We start from the raw sequence: 13,289 nt of genomic DNA, 5'->3' as shown, positions 1-13,289 counted from the left end.
TTCTAGTGCAAGTCTGTGTCAGGACAGCAGGAACGGAAGAAGGCCACGTCACCACTCGGGCTCACCACCTGAGCTCTCTCAGGTCTCCTACGTTAGTAGATGATGGCGTTGGAGAAATGCAGTGAATGAGGCTCAAGAAGCTCACACTCAAAAATTACCCAGACATTAAAATAAATGTTATTTACAAATGAAACCTTCAGACACTTTGAAAGCTCTAATCTTCCAAAGAACATGACATCAAGACCCAAAGGACCTCCTACCTTCACTATCAAATAGAACACAGTCACAGAAATGCTTCACATTTAAGTTGAAAAGGAATGTGGACATAACAGACAAAATTCTCCTGGTTCCTTTCAGATATCTGATTTGACTTCTTCAACACTCATTCCTCAAAGGAGGTAGTGCTGCTTAACATTAAGGAAAACTTAGGACTTCTACTTCTGGGAAGGTGGGAGTAGACATACTTTTCCCTAACTTATCCTGTTAAGCACAATTAAAATACCTAACATTATATAACAACTAAACATAAGACACTGAGAGGTGGAAAGAAGGCACACCAGCTAGGCCCTAGAGACCTTGAGACCGAAGGAACAACATAGTAGTGTGTTTCTGGATTTTCTGTTTGCCTCATATCCCAGACTTCAAACTGAAGAAGATGGCAACCTGATACAGCGATGGGTACAGATAAAAAAGCCCCTAAAAAAGCTTACTCTCTCCAACTAAAGGCTAAGGAAGGGACAGCCTAGTAAAACACAACACTTTTAGAAAATGACTGCTCTAATCTAGGCAAACATCACAGAAAACCTGTGGACCCGCTATCATACACACCAGAAAAGGGTGAGTGGGGAGCTCAGACTTCCACTCTCGTCAGGCTGTAATAAAAAGTCTCAATAGTCCAGGTGGGGTGGTGTGAGAGAAGGCAGGATAGAGTATTGGGACTTCCACCCCTGCAGGCTTCTAATGAGCTTTCCCTGATCAACCCCCACCCCCCAACACATATACACTATGACAGTGGAGACCACCTGAGGGCCTGGACTACCACCCCCTCCTGACATCAGTAGCCAGTACTCCTGGCTACTCTCTATCCTCACACCTTCCTCCAGTGCTCTCAGTGGAAGCCATGTGGGAAACAACACCCCTGGCATTCCCAGCAACGGTGATGTCAGTGGAGGCCAAGCAGGAAGCTGGAACTCAAATCTACCTAGCAGTAACAAGGAGTCCTTACCCTCTGAGTATTAATGGAGGCCAACTGGGGAATTTGGACTTCTTCTTCCACCTGCCAGTAACAAGCCCCACCAGCAACCTCCACTTCTCCTCTCAGAACAGTATCATACAAAGCCCCCTAAAACAGATTTAAATAAGATCCAGAATCTCATAATACATCAATGTACAGGTTACTATCTAAAGTCCTTTCTTATACTAATTCCCAGGAAAAATCCCAAATGAAAAAAGATAATTAATATACGACAATGCTGAAATGACAAAGGTATTAGAATTATTCGACAAAGATTCTAAAGTAGCCATTATAAGCATGCTTCAATAGGCAATTATGGGGGGGGAGGAGTTAAGATGGCAGAGGAGTAGGGGTCCCCTTTTTCAGCTGGTCCCAATTTGAGCTGGATATCTACCAGACCATCCTGAAACCCCACGGAAGCAGCCTGGAACACAGGAATACATCTGGATCTCTACAAATGACCATCTCCAGCGTTGAGTATTGAGGTCCAAAGCAGGGAGCCCTGAATCTGTGCAGATATGGGAAGATAAACGGAAGGGGGAGGGAGCCGCCGCGCTCAGGCGCCGGGAAGCGGTAGCCACCTGCACTGGGGACAGGCCGGAATTGCGGACCAGCACCCGCGAGAGAGCAGACTGAAACCGTGAGCCTGGAAACACGCATGCGACCATACTGAAAACCAGAGCTCCGGTGCGCTCACTCGAATTAGACAGAAACCGGAGATCGGGAGTGCTTGCGCGACCTGACTGACAACCGGAACTCTGGAGCGCTCACTGGAACCAGGCTGATACCAGGAGCTCGGAAGCGCGTTGGTGACCAGTCTGAAAACCGGCGCTGCGCTCCGGAGTGCACACAAACCACACTGAAACAGAGAGCTCGGGAGCTCGCGTGGGAACCAGGGCAGCTGGCATAGTATTAGAAACACAAAGGACAGAGACGCGCCAGCCCTGGAAGTGAGGGCTGGGACACCAGCTGTGGGTTGCACAACCAGGACGCTGCAGGGTTTTTAGCAGCACCAACAGAAAGAGTTAAAGAGGCCAAGAGAGTTTAGTGGAGAACAGACTGTGATCTCTCTGTTCTGAGACAGAGTCTGGGATTAAAAGGCCACTGCTGCTCTGACTCTCAGAAGAGCCACAGCAAACTGCCAGGGAAAGTCACCAGAGAACAAAAGCCCGGAAATACCAGCTCAGTGTGCCCATCCCTATCCCGCCTCGCAGGGGACAGGGAGACTCTACCCAAACAGGGTTGCCTGAATATCAGCGCGGCAGGCCCCTCCCCCAGAAGGCAGGCTGAAAAATCAAGAAGCCCACATCCCTAAGGTCCCTATAAAACAAGCGCACACTGCCTGGGTCCTGGTCAATAATTTGGGCTCTGGTCAACACCGCGACGTCTCCTCATCAGAATGACAAGAAGGAGAAATCCCCCCCAGCAAAGAAAATACAATGAGTCTGTGGCCTCTGTCACAGAACTGATAGATATGGATATAACCAAATTGTCAGAAATGGAGTTCAGAGCAACAATGGTCAAGATGATGTGTAGGCTTGAAAAAAATATTAATGAAAATATTAACGAGAATATAGAATCTCTAAGGGTGGAAATGAGAGTGAATCTGGCAGAAATTAAAAATGCTATGAATCAAATGCAGTCAAAACCAGATGCTCTGACGGCCAGGGTAAATGAGGCAGAAGAACAAATTAGTGAATTGGAGGATGGGATGACAGAAGAGAAAGTTAAAACAGAAACTTGACTCAAAAAAATCCAATCTCAAGAACGTAGGTTACAGGAGAGTATAATGACTCAATGAAATGTTCCAATGTCAGAATCATCGGCATCCCCGAGGGGGTGGAGAAAAACAGAGGTCTAGAAGAGATGTTTGAACAAATTGTAGCTGAAAACTTCCCTAATCTAGCAAGGGAAACAAGCATTCGTGTCCAAGAGGCAGAGAGGACCCCTCCCAAGCTCAACTACGACAAACGTACACCACATCCCGTCATAGTGCAATTCGCAAATACTAGATCCAAGGATACAGTATTGAAAGCGGCCAGGGCAAAGAAATTTCTCACATACAAAGGCAAAAATATCAGAATTACATCAGACCTGTCTACCAGACCTGGAATGAGAAAAAGCGTTGGCAGGGCATTTTTAAAGCTCTATCCGAGAAAAACATGCAGCCAAGGATCCTTTATCCAACAAGGCTGTCATTCAGAATTGATGGAGAGATAAGGACCTTCCAAGATCGCCAGTCACTGACCAATTTCGTAACCACGAAACCAGCCCTACAGGAGATATTAAGGGGGGTTCTACAAAAGTAAAAAGGTCTCAAGAGTGATAAAGAACAGAAATTTACAATCTGTAGAAACAAAGACTTTACAGGCAACATGACATCATTAAAATCATCTCTCTCAATAATCACTATCAAGGTGAATGGCCTTGTGTGGAGATCCCTTAAAAAGTTAAAAATGGAGCTACCCTATGATCTGGCAATTGCACCAAAGATACAAACGTAGTGAAGAGAAGGGCCATATGCACCCCAATGTTCATAGCAGCATTGTCCACAATAGCTAAATTGTGGAAGGAGCCGAGATGCCCTTCAACAGATGACTGGATTAAGAAGATGTGGTCCAATGGAATATTACTCAGCCATCAAAAGGAATGATTTCTCAACATTTGCTGCAACATGTGCGGGACTGGAGGAGATTATGCTAAGCGAAATAAGTCAAGCAGAGAAAGACAATTATCATATAGTTTCACTCATTTATGGAACATAAGAAGTAGGAAGATCGGTGGAGAAAAAAGGGAAGAAGAAGGGGGGGGTAATCAGAAGGGTGAATGAACCGTGAGAGACTATGGACTCGGGGAAACAAACTGAGGGCTTCAGAGGGGAAGGGGGTGGGGGAATGGGATAGGCTGATGATGGCTAAGGAGGGCACGTATTGCATGGAGTACTGGGTGTTATACGCAAGTAACGAATCATCGAACTTTACATCAAAAACTAGGGATGTACTGTATGGTGACTAACATACATATAAATACAATAGGCTTTCCAACTCCTATTGGGTTTTCAAAATTGTATTTAGAGTTGTAGCAACAATTAGAACATTCTCCGATATAGTTCTAAATGCATATAAAAACAATATAAGAAAATCATAGTTTGAAACAGTAAAGGGATATAAGAGGTAAGGTTTATACACTTCATAAAAACTGGCAAAATGTTGACCCAGTAGACTGTGATAAAATTTAATCCTTAGACCAATCAATAAAATAGCTATAAAAAGAGATATACACAGGGGCGCCTGGGTGGCTCAGTCGTTAAGCGTCTGCCTTAGGCTCAGGGCGTAATCCCAGGGTCCTGGGATCGAGCCCTGCATCAGGCTCCCTGCTCCACTGGGAGCCTGCTTCTTCCTCTCCCACTCCCCCTGCTTGTGTTCCCTCTCTCACTGGCTGTCTCTCTCTCTCTGTCAAAATAATATATAAAATCTTTAAAAAAAAGAGAGAGAGATACACAAAAACATTATAAATAAATTAAAATAAAATTCAAAAAATGTTCAGGTAACCCACATGAAGCCAGAAAAAAGAAAACAGAAATGAAAAACAGAAAGAGAAAGTAGAGAAGACAAAAAATAAAAAGGTAGACCTAAGTCCTAACATATCAATAATTACGTGTAAATGGTCTAAATAAACCAAGTAAAAAACAAAATTAGCAGAGTGGATTAAAAAATCATGATCCATTTATATGCTGTCTAAAAGAAATTCACCTCAAATATAAAGCTATAGGTGAAATGAAAGTAAAAAGATTTAGAAAATACATCACATAAACATTAAGAAACATATAGCAAGGGGAGGGGTATCATATGAAGTAGGCTTTAGAGCAAAGAAAATTATCAGAGACCAGAGGAACATTACATAACGACTTTTACCAAAAGTGCAAAGAAGAATTAACACCAATTTATCTGCAAAAGTGGCATAATTTACACACACAAACCCAAAAGGGGCTCATTTTTTTTTTTTGATCTCTTGTTGACAAAGTGAATAAACTCATGATAGATGCAGGATTATTGCATCAAAATAAATAAAAAACATTAATATATTTGGCCTGTCCTCAATGCAACTACATTAGATAACTGTACAAATATACCCATGATCTCAAGCATTGGTGTTTTTGCTCACTTTCCTCCATTTTCTTCTTATTTATGAACAGACTTGAAGGGCTTCTTAAAGTGTTTCAAATACCTTGCTAATCTCTATTATAAAGCTCACATTTTTATTCGCTAATAAAAATAAAGTTTACACTCCATATTTTATTATTTGCCTATTAGAAACATAAGTCTCTAATGCTAATAGCTCCCATATTCTAATTTTCCTTAGTATTTAATGTTCAGTTCTATATGAAAATATTCAAAACATAGTCTTGATAAAAAAATTAACTTTGAAATTTTACAATTCATAGCAATCTGATAAGGAAGGTAGACCTGGCAGGAACCCTTTTTAGCAATAAAAAATAGAACTATTTTCATTTCAAATGGGAAAAAACGAAATTAGCTGATAGGCAATTAACAAAAATAAACATTAAAGTAATGCAGTTTGAAAGAGCGATGTCCTTAATTAAATGTGTATCATTATGCAATATCACAGCATTTCTGTTTACTTACCCAGCCCTCTACCTTGGTAGCAAAGTTAGAGTTAATCCAAACTAAGAATCTTCCAGATTCCCGGAGATTATAGAAATGATAATATACAGTGTCATCCCAAATAAGCAGATGTTTTAAAGTTTTAAATTAACATTAAAAAAAGATTTACCTTTTAACTATTAATCTGGACCTCTTTTATAATTAAACAAGTCACTACAAATTTAGCAAAAAGAAAAGTTTTAACTCTCTATTTTGAAATGTAGCTGAGTAATTATGTATTTTCAAAAATAGCACATTATAGATATATTGAGAGATAGATAAATAGATAGATACATGTCTATCTATCTATCTATCTATCTATCTATCTATCTATCAAAGCCTGGAAACACGCATGCGTGTTATTAGCTTTGCTTACAAGAAGGGAAACCCAAGGCAGAAATAATGGTTCTTTGGCCCAGCTGTAGGGCTCTGAGAGAGACAAAAACTCAGGCCATGCTACTGGACCATGTGGCCAGCTCACCCACCCCTGCATCTTCTGCAGAAAACAAGGGGGAACATTTATTCTAATGATGACACAAATGTTTATTTAATTATACACAAAACAAAAATACTGAATATACACATTTAGTAAAATTCTTCCTGATTCAATCTAATCAAACTGAATGAGTCTAGAATAGAAATGATTTGTAAGGATGTTTAGTTCATTACTTTAAATCACAAATTAAAATTATACTCCTTAGAAAAGAGAAAGTTTTGGCAAGCCTTCTGAAACAGATATAACTAATTTTTTAAAAATTAAGTTATAATTGACATACCATATTACATTGTTTCAGGTGTACAAAATGAGTCAGTATTTGTATATATTGTGAAACGATCACCACAATAAGTCTAGCTAATATGCATCACCATATATAGCTACAAATTTTTTTTCTTGTGATGAGAACTTTTACGATCAACTCTCTTAGCAACTTTTTTTTTCTATTAGCAACTTTCAAATATACAATATAGTATTATTAACTATAGTCTCCATGATGTACATTACATCCCCAGGACTTACTTGTTTTATAACTGGAAGTTTGTGCCTTTTGAATCCCTTGACTCATGTATCCCGCTCCCAACCCCTGCTTCTGGAAACCACCAATCTGTTCTGTATCTATGGGCAGATATGACTAGACTTCGACTAGCACATCACTTGCTTCTGTACAGATAGTACAGAGGTTTGAAAATAATCTATTCTCTATGATAAACATACTTGATATCTTGTTCAAATTTCTCATGTACTCCCAAGTACCTTCTATCTTCAAAGATAACTACACAGGCAAACATAATCTAACTAGATAGATCCACAGGATCATATTTCTGAATTAGGGAAAGTGATTGAGGTTTAAAATGATTTAGCATAATATGGGCAGTATGAAATTTCAGTCACAGATATAACTTGCTACACTCAGAGGATCTGGGAAATTAATTCAAATAACACAACTAATAACAAGATTTGGAAGGCTAGTAGATACTGAAAGACCTTAAAACCCTTATCTAGGTCCATTTGATTCATTTCAGTCTTTTTTTTTTTTTAAGATTTTATTTATTTATTTGACAGAGAGAGAGAGAGCTGCGAGAGAGGAAACACAAGCAGGGGGAGTGGGAGAGGGAGAAGCAGGCTCCCAACGGAGCAGGGAGCCTGATGCGGGGCTCGACCCCAGGACCCTGGGATCAGACCCTGAGCTGAAGGCAGACGCTAAACGACTGAGCCACCTAGGCACCCCTCATTTCAGTCTTTTTATTGAACACCTAGGATGTGCCAGGCACTAGGAACCTAGTCAAGACAGTTTTACTAAAAAGGAAAAGGGTGTTAATGAGATAGGATACCCCAATGGAGGACCCTCTGTGAGTAATCCCACTGTGGTTAGGGAAGTCTTCCGGGAGAGGGAGCCGGTTGAGGGGTGTCATGGGTCAGGGAGGGTGAAAGCACAAAGAAGAGACGCATGGAGGCCTCCAGAGGTTGCCCAGTGGCAATGACCACAATTTAGTTTCAGTGTGATGAACAAATATGTCACACTACCACATCACTGAGTCTCTTCAAAAAAAAAAAAATCCACATGTTCAATTTCCTTTTCTAGCAGGAAAAGGAAGTTAGAGCTTTTCAAGCATCCATATCCATGGTTCCATCATTATTTCTCTACATAGTATGACCTCTCAATTTCATTTTATACTGCAATCCAATATTAACTGCTATGGACCTTACAATCATCTCTTGATGTATCTTACCCCACAAATGTTGTATGATGACCAAAAAAGAAAGTTTACAGAGCATGAATGGATTAAGATTAATATTATAACATATTTAACTAGTATTTCTAAAGATCAAACTGAAAATAAAAACAAACCTAAGGTGTTAAACTTCACGTGACAAATCATACATAAAACCAACAACATCAGTGAACATTATCATGGCACTGAAGAATATGCATTTACTTCCTAGCAAACTCTCTGAGCATCCTTGAGATGGCAGCAGGGTGGGCTATATGGGAGAGTTATACACACAAATGAAATACACAAAAACTATAAAATAACAGCTTTCAAAGGAGTCCAAGTACTAAGGTTTCTGGTAGAAATCTTTTTTTTTGTTTGTTTTTGTTTTTGTTTTTAATAGAGAATACTGTATGTTTGGGGCACCTGAGCGGCTCAGTGGGTTAAGCGTCTGCCTAGGCTCAGGTCATGATCCCAGGGTCCTGGGATCCAGTCCCATAACAGGCTCCCTGCTCAGCGGGGAGTCTGCTTCTCCCTCTGCCTCCTGCTCCCCTGCTTGTGATCCCACGCACTTTCTCTCACATAAATAAATAAAATATTTTTTAAATAATAGAGAACTCTATATATTTAATAAAAATGACTATTTGTCAAAGTGTTCTCTGAAAACAGAAATGACTGCTCAAGCACATGTTTTGCATTAAGAACCGTTTCCATAACTCCTCACCTGAGAATGTTATATATAGAACTCAAGTAAACAGAGGGGCGCCTGGGTGGCACAGTGGTTAAGCGTCTGCCTTCGGCTCAGGGCATGATCCCCAGTGTTATGGGATCGAGCCCCACATCAGGCTCCTCCGCTATGAGCCTGCTTCTTCCTCTCCCACTCCCCCTGCTTGCGTTCCCTCTCTCGCTGGCTGTCTCTATCCCTGTCGAATAAATAAATAAAATCTTAAAAAAAAAAAAAAGAACTCAAGTAAACAGGAAACAACAGACTTTTTAAAAAAATGTCCTTAAGATCAGAGAAGGAAAATCAACTGAAATATCTTTTCATTTTCTAACATTTCAAAGGTTGACAGTTCTATCACTATCAACACTGACAAATGTGAAATGCCCTTGTAAACACTGTTTTCAGGAAGTCCGAGGTTTGTGAGCAATGTTTCTTTTTATTTTCCCACTTGTTATGTGTTCTCAAATTTTTTGTGTCTAGCAAATGATTAAATCAAGACTATATTTTGCACTGAATATGTTGATAAGGGTGATTGTGACTGACACATAGCCCCTTAAAAAGCAAACTGTTTATTCCGAATCATAAAATAAGGTCAATTTGCTTATTTACAGTCTAGGAAGAATTCATGCCAATCTGTGGTAGGAGCAAAGAGGATTAATGGGTTAATAGGATTAATGCAGTGACCTAAAGAAAACAAAGACAAACGAATTTTTTTTTCTTTTCTTCCTTCTTTCCCCTATCTTCTTTCCTTTCCTCTTCCAACGACTAACTAGCTAAAGAAGATTGGACTAGGAACTGTAGTTGCCGGAAGAACAAAATCTAGTTTAATTTTTCTTTTCACTGAAGACATGCTTGGGAGAAACCAATCAATTTTGTTTACAGTTTACCTTCATCTCTAAGCCTTACCTACCCCGGGCCCAAATCTGACTAGTGTATACACCAGGAGAGGCTGGGTCATTGGGTGGGGAGTAGAGAGGGCTTAAGGTCCATGTAGGGCCATACAAAAGGGAAGCAAAGAAGTGCAGTAAAACATTCTTTGTGCTACAAAAGGAGGAACATGGGCTTCTACAGGGAGACAGAGGACAGACTTCTCCATATTAATTAAGTCTCTTCTAAAATGCTTCTGTGAGAGGTCTTGATGGGCTGGTTCAACAATAACAAAAACAAAAAAAAAATGTTGTTTGCATGAATGTCCGTCCTTCTAGCTTCCTCGGGATAAGTTGTTCGTTTCTCTGTGCACTGAGAGTGCTTTTCACACTGATGTGTTTGTGTCTGTTTCTACAAAGAAATGCTCAACTACTAGAATATATCAGCTGTTTCATTTTTATCTTTGTTTTTTGAGTGCCAAACAGTACTTGACATCAGCAAGAAACCCAACAGATGTTTCCTAAACTGATGAATAAAAGTTTATTCCTATTTATCAGATATATGTATAGAGAAATGAGTGTGACTTTAAATAACTAAATCAGGCCTACTATAACTGAGCCCTATGAGTTCCAAGTAGGAATCTGGGAATGGTATAAATTTAAAATAAGGTCTTGGAAAAATGAAAGTTCTAAAGGGGGAGCATCCAGGCCCATGAATGTCTACTGCATAGCACACAATAATTTGAGAGGCCAGAGAGAAGATATGAGTTTTGGATCTAAGACGTCTTAGAGTTAAATCCTGGTTTTGTCACTTATTAGCTGTGTGACTGTTGACAAGTTCAATCTAGTTTGTTTCTCTAAAATGGGAGTATTAACAGTAGCAAGAGGTACTCCACAGATCTCTTGTTAGAATGAAATGAATGAACTGATGTGTTTTCCATTCAGCTTCACCCCTGCAAGGGCTCAGGGGGTGAGGCTGTCAGTGCTGCTGCTGCTCCAACTGTGAGTTTTATTTTCAGTCATTTCACATTAGTCACTGTCTACTGTGCAGCAAAAACTAGGGTTATTTAGTCTTATTTCCAAGGCCCATTTTCTTTTTTCTCCTAAAGATTAACTAGGATTACAAAAGAAATATTACTTTTCTGTTACCCACTCATTTGCTAATTTGCCTAACACCTTCTCTGCTATTGATACTCACTGCTTAGATTCTGCTAGGTCTTACTGCATTGGCCTACAGTCTTAGTACTCAGTCTTTCAGTCTTCACTCCATAGAATAAATATATCTATCCCAATCTTCAGAGGAGGCTAAATAACAATCATTTCTATACCACTGGTCCATTCCAGGGCAGAAATACAAACCAACTGGCTTTAAAGCTAGTCTAGTCTTTTTCCAAGATACGAGGCTACCTTCCTAGAACAAGAATGCGACTCACCACTTGGACACTGGCAAGGAAGTTTCTGCCATTTTCCCGAAGGAACCAAAGCAATGAGAAGAGGAAGTGATACAAATTTACATGAGTTGGTTAACGAGCCCACAGGATAGATCAGGCTGACAAGAATACATGAAGTTTAGGTGAGACTATAGGAGATTACGCTTCTTGTTCATAGCTGTGAAGTGCTAGGCAGTTTGACAAGCTGCAATGGAGGGACTTTAAATTTAACTGCACAAAGGTCTCTGGTGATAGCAGAACATTTAAAGCCACTTTCTATATCTGTGCCTATATGGTAGCCACTAGCCCTTGTAGCTAATCAAATTTAAGTTAAATTAATTTTAAAATGCAATTCCATAAATTGCATGAGCCACATTTCTAGTACTCAATGTGACTAGTGCTTATCATAGTGGACAGCACATTTCCATCACTGCAGAAAGTTCCATGCAGCTATCTGAGAATTCTGATTTTCAGGATAAACAATACCATGTTCTACTCATCAGTAAATGCTTTTTGATCAATTGATTGATGGATTGGATTTGAAAGGGGCTACTATGCCCAGTGACTTCTAAGGCTAACTTCACAAACTTTGGGCCCACCATGTCCCCTACTGTGGACACCTACACCAGCACATGGGCACTAAATCTAAGTCAGTGACAAGACAATGTTTATGATTTTTGTTATGAATTTTTAAAATTGGCAAAATATCCTGCCCATCTTCTCAGTTATTTAAAGAGTGAATGGGCACTCTTTCTCCCCCCCAAAAATTCAAATTTATTTTAAGAAAGATTTAAAGCGGTGCCTGGGTGGCTCAGTCAGTTACGTGTCTGCCTTCGGTTCAGGTCATGATCCCAGGGTCCTGGGACTGAACCCAGCATTGGGTGCCCTGCTCAGCGGACAGCCTGGTTCTCCCTTTCCCTCTGCTGCTCCCCGTGCTTGTGCTCATGCTCTCTGTCTGTCAAATAAATAAGTAAAATCTTAAAAAAAAAAAAAAAAGAAAAAAAGAAAAAAATTTAAAAACAGAAGTCCTAGGAAATCTTTCTAAACTGAAGAATTAAGCCAACTTCAGAAATAAGAAGTTTCAGGCTTATACTTTGTTTTCAGCTTTTTTACTGTGTTCAAATGCCTTTCTTTTACCTTTCTATGCAAATCAGACTAAGAAACTGATAAAAACCACTGCAGAACACTGACACTTATAATTGTGAGTGCTATTTTTAAATTCCCAGAATACACTTTGTCTAATTCCCCTTTTACCCAAATAAACATAACACTGAGGAACAGTTTATTTCTGTTTGACAGTGGCTAGTATAATAAATAACATTTAAGATGAATTCACAGAAGGGTATAAAATATGAGAACAAACTTCCTTTGTAAACCAGAAGTCTAGTTCTCTTGACAAACATAAGCCTCTGATCTGATAATGTCCTTTTCAAGGAACAGGGCCACTGGGAATGTCAATTTAAAGAAAGAATCACCATGTTTCTGGCAGTGATTGTAAATTTTATTTTCAAGGCACAGATCCCACACTTTTATTTGCTAATGAAAATTCTGCCAGAACTTGACAGGAAATACAAGGAGAACAAAGCAGAAAGAAAAGCCTGGTCTGAAGTCACAGTGACTTGGGTTTAAATTCTAGCTCTGCCACTTATTGCCTCTTTTGTCTTAATCAAATTACTTCAATTTCCTGAACTTTTCATATCTAAAATGGGGATCATACATACCTAATGGCGTTACTGTGAGATTAGGTACATAAGCCACACATGCAGATGACTTACATATAATGCCTGGCACATAGACTAGCTATTCTTTAAAAGAGGAGCTAGTATTACTAGATACTGGCTATTTCTAAAATCTCGAGAAGTTAACCTAATATTTACAATGCAAGATAGGATATCTTAGAAAAATTAATTTTTTTCTGGGTTACTGTAGCATATTCATTTCTATACACAACTGGGTAATTAAAGGTCTTAGAAATGTTCATACAGTTTTACTCAACAAAGTCACTGTAAAGAATCTATGCTAATGAAATAATCAGATATGTGAACAAAAACGTCTATGTATAAAAATATTAATTATACTCATTAAATATAGGGAGATATAGCAAAGAATCTAAATTTCTAACAAAAAGTAGAAAAACAAATCATGAAACAGTGATACAAA

The 13,289-nt window shown here is 39.3% G+C and overlaps 1 protein-coding gene across 2 annotated transcripts in view; it reads right to left on the bottom strand.

The window, feature by feature from the left end:
• The window catches only part of SPIDR (scaffold protein involved in DNA repair), a 481,232-nt gene that overhangs the window by 161,978 nt on the left and 305,965 nt on the right, over positions 1-13,289 (bottom strand). The window lies entirely within an intron of this gene.

This window comes from Ursus maritimus, unplaced genomic scaffold, assembly GCF_017311325.1.
Source record: "Ursus maritimus isolate PB19 unplaced genomic scaffold, ASM1731132v1 scaffold_9, whole genome shotgun sequence".
Taxonomy (NCBI): domain Eukaryota; kingdom Metazoa; phylum Chordata; class Mammalia; order Carnivora; family Ursidae; genus Ursus; species Ursus maritimus.
The sequence above is the reverse complement of the archived record's forward strand: the minus strand, read 5'-3'. Positions and strand labels throughout refer to the sequence as shown.